Source organism: Myotis brandtii, unplaced genomic scaffold, assembly GCF_000412655.1.
Source record: "Myotis brandtii unplaced genomic scaffold, ASM41265v1 scaffold835, whole genome shotgun sequence".
Classification (NCBI taxonomy): domain Eukaryota; kingdom Metazoa; phylum Chordata; class Mammalia; order Chiroptera; family Vespertilionidae; genus Myotis; species Myotis brandtii.
This window is the reverse complement of record NW_005371389.1, coordinates 868,388-877,535: the sequence shown is the minus strand read 5'-3', so window position 1 is coordinate 877,535 and position 9,148 is coordinate 868,388.

The window sequence follows — 9,148 nt, the reverse complement described above, 5'->3', positions numbered from 1 at the left end:
TTCTTTAAAATTATTTTAAAATTAATTTTTTTAAAAAAATATATATTTAAGATGTGCAATGTGATTTTTGATGTAAGTATACATTGTGAAATGATTACCACAATAAAATGTATTAACTATCATCTTCCAAAGTTAACATTTTTGTGTATGTGTGGTGAGGACACTTGAGATATACTCTCTACACAAATTTTAAGTATGCAATACACTATTAATATCTATAGTCATCATTAGGTCTCCTGAACTTATTCATGTCATAACTAAAAGCGTTTTCCCTTTAATCACTATCTTCCCTTTTCCCATCCCCCAACCTCAGGTAGCTACTATTCTGTTCTCTGTCAATATGAGTCCAATGTTTTATCTTTTAAAAAATTCCTTATGTAAATGAGATCATGCAATATTTGTCTATTTTTGTGTCTGGTTTATTTACTTAGCATAGTTCTATCAAGTGTTAAAACCTTCAATTCTGATTTGGTAATTATTATTTCATTAATTATATTAATTTTGTATCATGCATTTTGAAACTCTGTTATTAGAGGCATACATATTTATGATTGCTTTCTTATATAATTGACACTATGAAATATTCTCATTATCTTTCATTGTATTTTATATCTTGATATTATTTTATCTGTTTTTAATATGACTACTTAAACCTTCTGATACTATTTTTATGGTATAGCATGTTTCATCTATTTGCTTACTATCTATTTGTGATTTTATTTTTAAGGTGTGTCTCTTGAAGACAGTAATTTAGGTCTCTACTTAGTTCTTTCTTAAAATCTCTGTTTTTTTACTGTCATTTGTTAACATTAAATGTAATTATTTATATGGTTTTGTGACTACAGTTTTATTATTTGCTCCCTTTTGGTTTATTTGTTTTTCATTTCAACTTTCCTCCCCTCATTTTGGGGGATTGTTTTAAACATTTCTAGAATTTTGTTTTCATTTTCCTACTGCCTTTTTAGCTCTATGTCTTTGTACTTTTAAATGGTCATTCTGAGAATTATGATAAGTATCTTTTATAGTTTAATATCTAGTTACAGTAAAGAGTTTACCACTTCATACAAACTGTAGAATCTTTGAAACCCTAAAGGTACATATATCCCTCAACCTTTATGCCAGATTTAAAAATAGCATAACTACCTGTTTTGTAAATAAAGTTTTATTACAACACAGCCATAACTATTCACTTATGTATTATATTCTGCTGCTTTTGTACTACAATGACAAAATTGAGTAGTTGCTACAGAGTCTGTATAACCTCACATATTTATTATTTGACCCTTTATGGCTTTTATATGTGTTATATTTTAATACATTATAAACTCCCCAAAATGAAGTCATAATGTTTGCTTTAATTTGATATGTGTATAATATTTAAACTGAGAAAGAATAAAGCAAATAGTCATTTGCATATCCCCAGATATTTATGCTTTCCACTGCTTTTTATTCCTAACTAAACATATGAATTTCAATTTAGTGTTACTCCACTTCAGTCTGTAGAATTTTCTTTAGCATTCCTACATATCTGCTAGCTACAAATCCTCCTATGTATTTGTTCATTTCCTGATTTATTTGCTAAAATTGACACTGTCTTCATTTTGCTGTAACTCTTGAAGAATGTTTTAGGGAATATCCTGTGAAAAACTTGCACTGACCACCAGGAGGCAGTGTGGAACATGGAGGGTGTCAGCGACGGGGTGCTGGCAGCAGGTGGCAGTGGAGGTGCTGCTGCCCCTGATGGGCCCCAAAGAGAGCTGGACTGTGGTGGGATGGTGGAGCAGGTGAGCAGGCAGTGCCAGGCCAAGACGGGTGCAAAGGGAGGCCCTGGCAGGCAGCCGGGGGAAGGGAGGCCCCTCTCAGTGGCAGTGGCATGCAGCCAGGGGAAGGGAGGCCCTGGCCAGCAGCCAGCAGCCACTAAGGACTTTACCTGTGCACGATTTCATGCACTGGGCCACTAGTCTGATCATAATTTTCCATCTGTAATCAGACTTGGGAAATTTTGGGGTATTATTCCCTCAGGTTTTTTTCTAACTTTTTTTTTTTTTCATTCTTCTTCTGGGATTCCAATTATACATAGACCAGACTGTTTAGTATTACCTAACAGGTATTTGAGACTCTGTTCATTTATTTTCAATTTCTATTTCAATTAAAATGTGAAGGTTGCATAATACCCTATGAGGTACGTATTGTTTAACAAACTGTGCAGATGAAACTGAAAGAATAATCACTAAGTTATCCTACCTATATGATATCTTACACAATACTAAAATAATCTCTAGATAGAAATCAATTATATCCCTGCATAGAAGTTTCTTCTCTCTTAAAAACTCATACAGTGGGGCCTTGACTTACGAGTGTCCCGACTAACGAGTTTTTCGAGATACGAGCTGTCTCTCGGCAGATTTTTTGCTTTGAGTTGCGAGCTAAAATTCGGGTTACGAGCCAGCTTCAGATACTCCACCACTAGTTGGCGCAGCGAACGTCACAGTGAATGCCACAACATCAGCCCAGCATTACGTGTCTCACTCGTTCACAATTGATTTGACATATGAGTAATTTGAGTTACGAGCTCCGTCATGGAACGAATTAAACTCGTAAGTCAAGGCCCCAATGTATTTCATAAGTTATAATTAAATAAAATCTTAGATTCTGATTTCTAGCCTCCCCTTCTGATCCCCATTATATACAAAAGAAAAATTGCCTCTGTCTTGGTAGTGAGAGTGTTAAAAATAAATATCTTCTGCACTGATATTTATTTTCTCTGTTTCTGAATTAACTGTTTAAACTCACTCAGGGGGTTGCTCTAATGATCCACTAGCTATGTATAAGTATTAAAAAGAAGTGAAAGAGGTGTTTGTACAGGAAAGTAATTATCAGTTCCTAACACATTTCTAAGAAAAATATGTTTCTTTTTAAATGATATTGAGCCCCCCTAAGATATTTCATGTGGCCTCTACTCTCAAGATGATATCTACTATTGAGGGAACTTACCATAAGACATATATACTTCACTAGAGGCCCAGTGCATAAAATTCATGCACTTGGGGTGACCCTCAGCCTGGCCTGTGCTCTCTCGCAGTCCGGGAGCCCTTGGGGGATGTCCGACTGATGTCCCTGCGGGGAGCGGGCCTAAGCTGACAGTTGGACATCCTTAGCACTACTGCAGAGGCAGGAGAGGCTCCCGCCACCGCCACTGCGCTCAAGTAACTTTTAAAAAATTTTAATTAGATTATTTTGGGTAACATTGGTTAATAAGTTTATATAAGTTTCAAATGTACAATTCTATGACACATCATCCATATACTTCATTTTGTCCCCACCACCCAAAGTCAAATCATCTTCTGTCACCATGTATTTGACCTCCAATACTGTTTAGTTCCCACCCATCCTTCCCTTTAGTAACCACCATACTGTTGTCTGTGTCTATGAGTTTGTTTTCCTTGTTTCCTTCATTTTTTGCTTTCAGTTTTATATCCCACATATGAGTGAAATTATATGGTTCTTAACTTTTTCTTCCTGAATTCTCTTAACATGATATTTTCAAGCTCCATCCATGTTGTTGCAAATGACAGTATTTCATCTTCTCTTATGGCTGAGTAGTAATCCATTGTATATATGTGCACATCTTTATCCAATCATCTATGGAATGACACTTCCATTGTTACCATGTCTTGGCCACCATGAATAATGCTGCAATGAACATGGGGGTGCATATATCTTTGCAAATAAATGTTTTCAAATTAGTTGGTAGATACCCAGAAGAGGAATTCTGGATCATATGGTAACTCTATTCTTAATTTTTTGAGGAGCCTCCATACTATTTTCCATCGGGGCCCACAGTGGTTGTACCAGTCTACATTCTCACCAGCAGTGAATGAGGGTTCCCTTTTCTTCCACAACCTCTCCAACACTTGTTTTTACTTGTCTTGTTGACAATAGCCATTCTAACAGGCAAGAGGTGGTATATCATTGTAATTCTGTTTAGCATTTTCCTAATAGCTAGTGAAATTGAGCATCTTTTTATATATCTGTTGGCCATCTGTATGTCTTTTGGGGAGAAGTGTCTGTTGATGTCCTCTGCCCATTTTTAATTGAATTGTTTGAGGTTGAGTTGTATAACTAATTTATATATTTTGGATATTAACCCCTTGTCAGAGCTGTTGTTTGCAAATATCTTCTCCCATTCAATTGATTGCCTTTTAGTTTTGTTGGCGAGTTCTTTTCCTACGCAGAAGCTTTTACGTTTGTGTTTAATTCGTTTATTTTGCCTTTACTTCCCTTGACTTTGGGGTCAAATTCATAAAATCCTCTCTAAGACCAAGGTCAATAAGTTTAGTGCCTGTTTTCTTCTATGTAAATTATTATTCAGATCTTATATTTAGGTATTTATCCATTTTGAGTGTTTAGTTTTTTATATGGGGACAAACTGACTCGTTTCATTCTTTTGCATGTGGCTTTCCAATTTTCCCAGCAAATTTATTGAAATCAGTTAGTCCTTGGATTTTTATACTAAGAACTAGTGGCCCGGTGCACGAAAGTCGTGCACATTAAAGGGGGATTAATTAGAGGAAATATTTTAATATTGCTATTTGCCCTTTCTCTATAATAGAAGTGTCAGAGATGAAAGAAAATTAGTAAAATGTATATGAAAATCTCCCTCCTGTCAAAGTCTGGGGCACACCATGGGACCTAGAGTCAAGTCCCCGTCCACGACCCACATGCAATTTGAAAATGCAGGAGACCCAAACCGGGCCAGCTCCACCTCCATCAAGCCCCTCCAGGTGGAAGGGAGCAGCCTCAGGTCCCCTGGCCCGGCACTGGGACAGGGGGTGCGGCCTGAGGTCCCTCGCCCCATCCACGTGCCATGCAGCCTCAGGTCCCTGATGTTTGGTCATGATGTTACAGTGTCCTGGCCAATTTGCATATTCGTCTATTATTATATAGGATTATTTGCCAATATACATGTGCATTTATTTCTGGGCTCTCAATTCTGTTCCATTGGTTTGTGTGTCTGTTTTTCTGCCAAATCCATACTCTTGATTTTTGTCGCTTTGTAGTATAATTTGAAGTCAGGGAATGTGATACCTCTAGCTTCATTCTTTTTCCTCAAGATTGCTTTGGCTATTCGGGGTCTTTTGTGGTTCCAAACAAATCTGATGATTTTTGGTTCTATTTATTTTTAAAAAGTCATTAGGATTTTGATGGGAATTGCTGTAAATCTTTATATTTCTTTGGGTAATATGGACATTTTAATTATATGACAAACCATCAGCTAATATGTTTCTCAATGGTGAAAAACTGAAAGCCTTTTCTTTATCAAGAACAAAACAAGAATGTCCACTCTCACCACTCTTATTTAACATAATATAGGCAATCCTAGTCAGAGCAATCAGGCAAGAGATAGAAATAAAAGGCATCCAAATTGGGAATGAAGAAGTACAATTTTCACTTTTTGTAAATGGCATGATTCTTTAGATAAAAAATGCTAAAGACTCCACCAAAAACTATTAGAAACAATAAATAAATACAGTAAATTTGTAGTATATAAAAATCAATGTACAAAACAATTTACTGTATTCCTATATACTAACAATATAATATCAGGAAAAGAAAAAATTCATTTTGCAATTGCAACAAAAAAGAGTAAAATAGCTATAATCTTAATAAAGAATGTAAGGGACCTGTATACTGAAAATCACAAAGCATTATTGAAAGAGAAACATCTTCCATGTTTATGGATTGGATAAATTAACATGTTCAGGTAACTTTTAAATACCCATAACTGTGGAGTTTTGATCATGAGATGCTCAGATGGTCAAACTTCATAGTAATAGTATGTGACTACATCTCTGATCATTGCAAACATCTTTAACTTGAAACCTAATCCTATAATAACTAGCATTTAAAATGGAAAGTATTTTTGGGAATCTAAAGAAGCAAGTACCCTCAGACAAGCAAGAAAAGTTATTTCAGGGAGGACAGAAGTGTGAAGACTATCAGAAAGTGTTGCTTTACTGGTAAATACGCCATTGTCTTAAATCTTGTTTATTTTATTAATCTCACACTAAATATTTTAAAAATATAGTTATTGATTACAGACAGGAAGGGAGAGGGAGAGAGAGATAGAAACATCAATGATGAGAGAGTCCCCACTTGGGACAGAGCCTGCAACCTGGACATGTACTCCGATTGAGAATTGTACTGTGACCTGCTGGTTCATAGGTTGATACTCAACCACTGAGCCACACTGGCTGGGCTCACATTAAATATTTTGAGGCCTTGGAAAAGCTATCACTTTTGAAAGGTATTATAATTTCTAATTTATGGGCAGTTATTGATATGGTCACACATCAGCTGAGGCTTAGGCTCAGCCAGAAAATCAGTTCCTTGACTGCATTTATATATGTAACTGGAGAATAAGAAGGAACTTTAGAATTCCTTGGGGAAAGCCCTATATTTTACAAATCCATAGAGAGGAGAAATGTAATTAGCTAATTAGTAGTTGAGAGCATGTTGCTACAATTCTGGTGTTTTGAATTCTGTGACATTGTACAATCAATTATTTTAAACTACCCAGACATGGTTTCAAGAACAATCAATATCCCCATTTCTCCCTGCTACTATAACATGTATCATTTTGTGGAATTTATAGATTTATACATATAAATATTTTTGAGAGACTGATGCTTCCAAAACTTTAACAGATTTATTGAGGTATAATAGATATGCAGTCAACTATACATATTTAAATAGTAACGTTTAATTAACTAACAAATGTATGCATGCGTGAAACCACCATCACAATCAGGGTCATTAAAACACTTATCACTTCTAAAAGTTTTCTCCTGCCCCTTTCTTTTATCCCTTCCAACTACCCCTTCATTTCACCCCCATCTCCAGGCAGCCACTGATCTGTTTTGTCACTGTATATCTGCATTTTCTAGAATTTTATATAAATGGAAGCATACGGTATGTACTCTTTTTATTATTTGACTTATTTCACTCAGCATAATTATTTTGAGATCCATTAGTGTTACTGACTATATAAATAATTATTTTTATTATTATTAATGCTTAGTAATATCCTGTTATTTGGATATACCAAAATTATTTTATCATTCACCTATTGATGGACACATTTGAGGTTTAGGTTGTTGGTTTTATTTTTTACATTTAAAAGAAAGCTGCTAAGAACTCTTTGTAAACATATATGAGTTTATTGCTCTTGGGTAAATAAGTAGGAGCATAAGGGCTGGTTGTATTATAGGTATATACTAGTATGCTTTGAACTTCTTTTGAAAATGATTGTACCATTTTGAATTCTCACCAGCAGATAAGGATTCCAGTGATTTCACATTCTTGCCAACTCTTAATATAGGCAGTTTTATTTTGGTTTGCTTAGCTTGAGCTGTTCTAAAAGGTACCTCAGTGTGATTTCAATTTGTATTGTAGACCATCTTTCTTGTGCATATTTGCCATCTGTATGCGTTTTCAAAGACCAAAATCTTTAACATGTGTTTGTTTGTTTGTTTCTGTGATATATTTCATTGACTTCCACTCTGTTTTATTATTATTTCACTTCCTCTGCAGAGTTCTAATCTAATTTGGTCGTTTTGTTTGTTTCTTAAGGTAAAAAGTGAGAGTGTTGCTTGTTATCTTGCTTCATTGCTAGAGGCATTATATGTAAAAAAATGTCCTCTAGTCATTTCCTTAGTTGCATCTCACATATCTTGATATTTTGCTTTAATTTTTTCAACTTTTAAATTGTAGATTTATTATCTCAGATATACAACATAAGCCACTAGAACTCAAAGTAAAAGTATAGGAATGCTTTCAGTTTGTCCCACCAAAATCTAGTTGATTTTTCCAAATTGTATCAACTGTACTAAATTTATGTTACCTATTGTTTCATGACAAAATACTCAAAACTTAGTGGTGAAAAATACACTTTTTTTTCTCATGATTTCGTTTTTTGCTTGCCTCCCTGGGGGCCACTCCCACCATGAAAACTCAGCGTGGTTTCTGGGGCACAGGACTCTCCAGGCTCTCCCACCTCTGGGCTATTTGATAGTTTCCTTTCAGGCTTCTGCTCAATCCTGCCTCCAATATGGGAGTGACTGCTCGACCCCTAGCTCATGAGCCACATTCCCCTGACCATCTATTTCTCTCTTTTCCCTCTTACTCTGGCTCTCCACCTTTCTCACTTTCCCAGACACTGCCTCCTTCCCAGCAACACACAAGCTCATTCATTCCCACACTTTAAATACAATCTGTACAACTTCCGTAAATTCATCAGTTCTCTGAATGCCAGATGCTTCTTCCCAATTATCTACTTAATAAGTCCCTTCAGATGTCTCACGGACACCTTGAACTGATCACATCCAAAATTGAGCACTGCTTTTCCTCCCTACATAGCATTTTTCTTTCTCCAGTTTCCCCCAGCTCAATAAATAAAAGTCACTTACTAATTTGATAAAGCCAGAAACCTAAAAATATTCTTCTTCCCTTTCTTCCAACATCAAAGTAATCCATCGAATTATCTTACTGAGTTTATACCTAAGACAGATAAAAAAAATCCCTTTCTATTGGTCTCCAGGGCCTTGGTGCAAGCCATCATTGTCTTTTTTTTTTCTTTATTAAGGTATACCTAGTACATATGTGTCCTTATCCCCTATTGCCCCGCCCCCTGGTGTCCTCACCCCCCTAGTGTCTGTGTCTATTGGTCATGCTTATATGCATGTATACGAGTCCTTTGGTTGCTCTCTTCCCATTCCCCCACGAGTCCCTGCCTTCCCTCTGAGGTCTAATCATCTGATTGATGCTTCTTTGTCTCTGGATCTGTTTTTGTTCATCAGTTTATGTTCTTCATTATAAACCACAAATGAGTGAGATCATGTGATATTTATCTTTCTCTGACTGACTTATTTCACTTAGCATAATGCTCTCCAGGGCCATCCATGTTGTTGCACATGATAGGAATTTCTTATTTTTTACAGCAGTGCAGTATTCCATTGTGTAGATGCACCACAGGTTTCTAATCCACTCATCTGCTGATGGGCACTTAAGCTGTTTCCAAATCTTAGCTATGGTAAATTGTGCTGCTATGAACATAGGGGTGTATATATCCTTTCTGATTGGTGTTTCT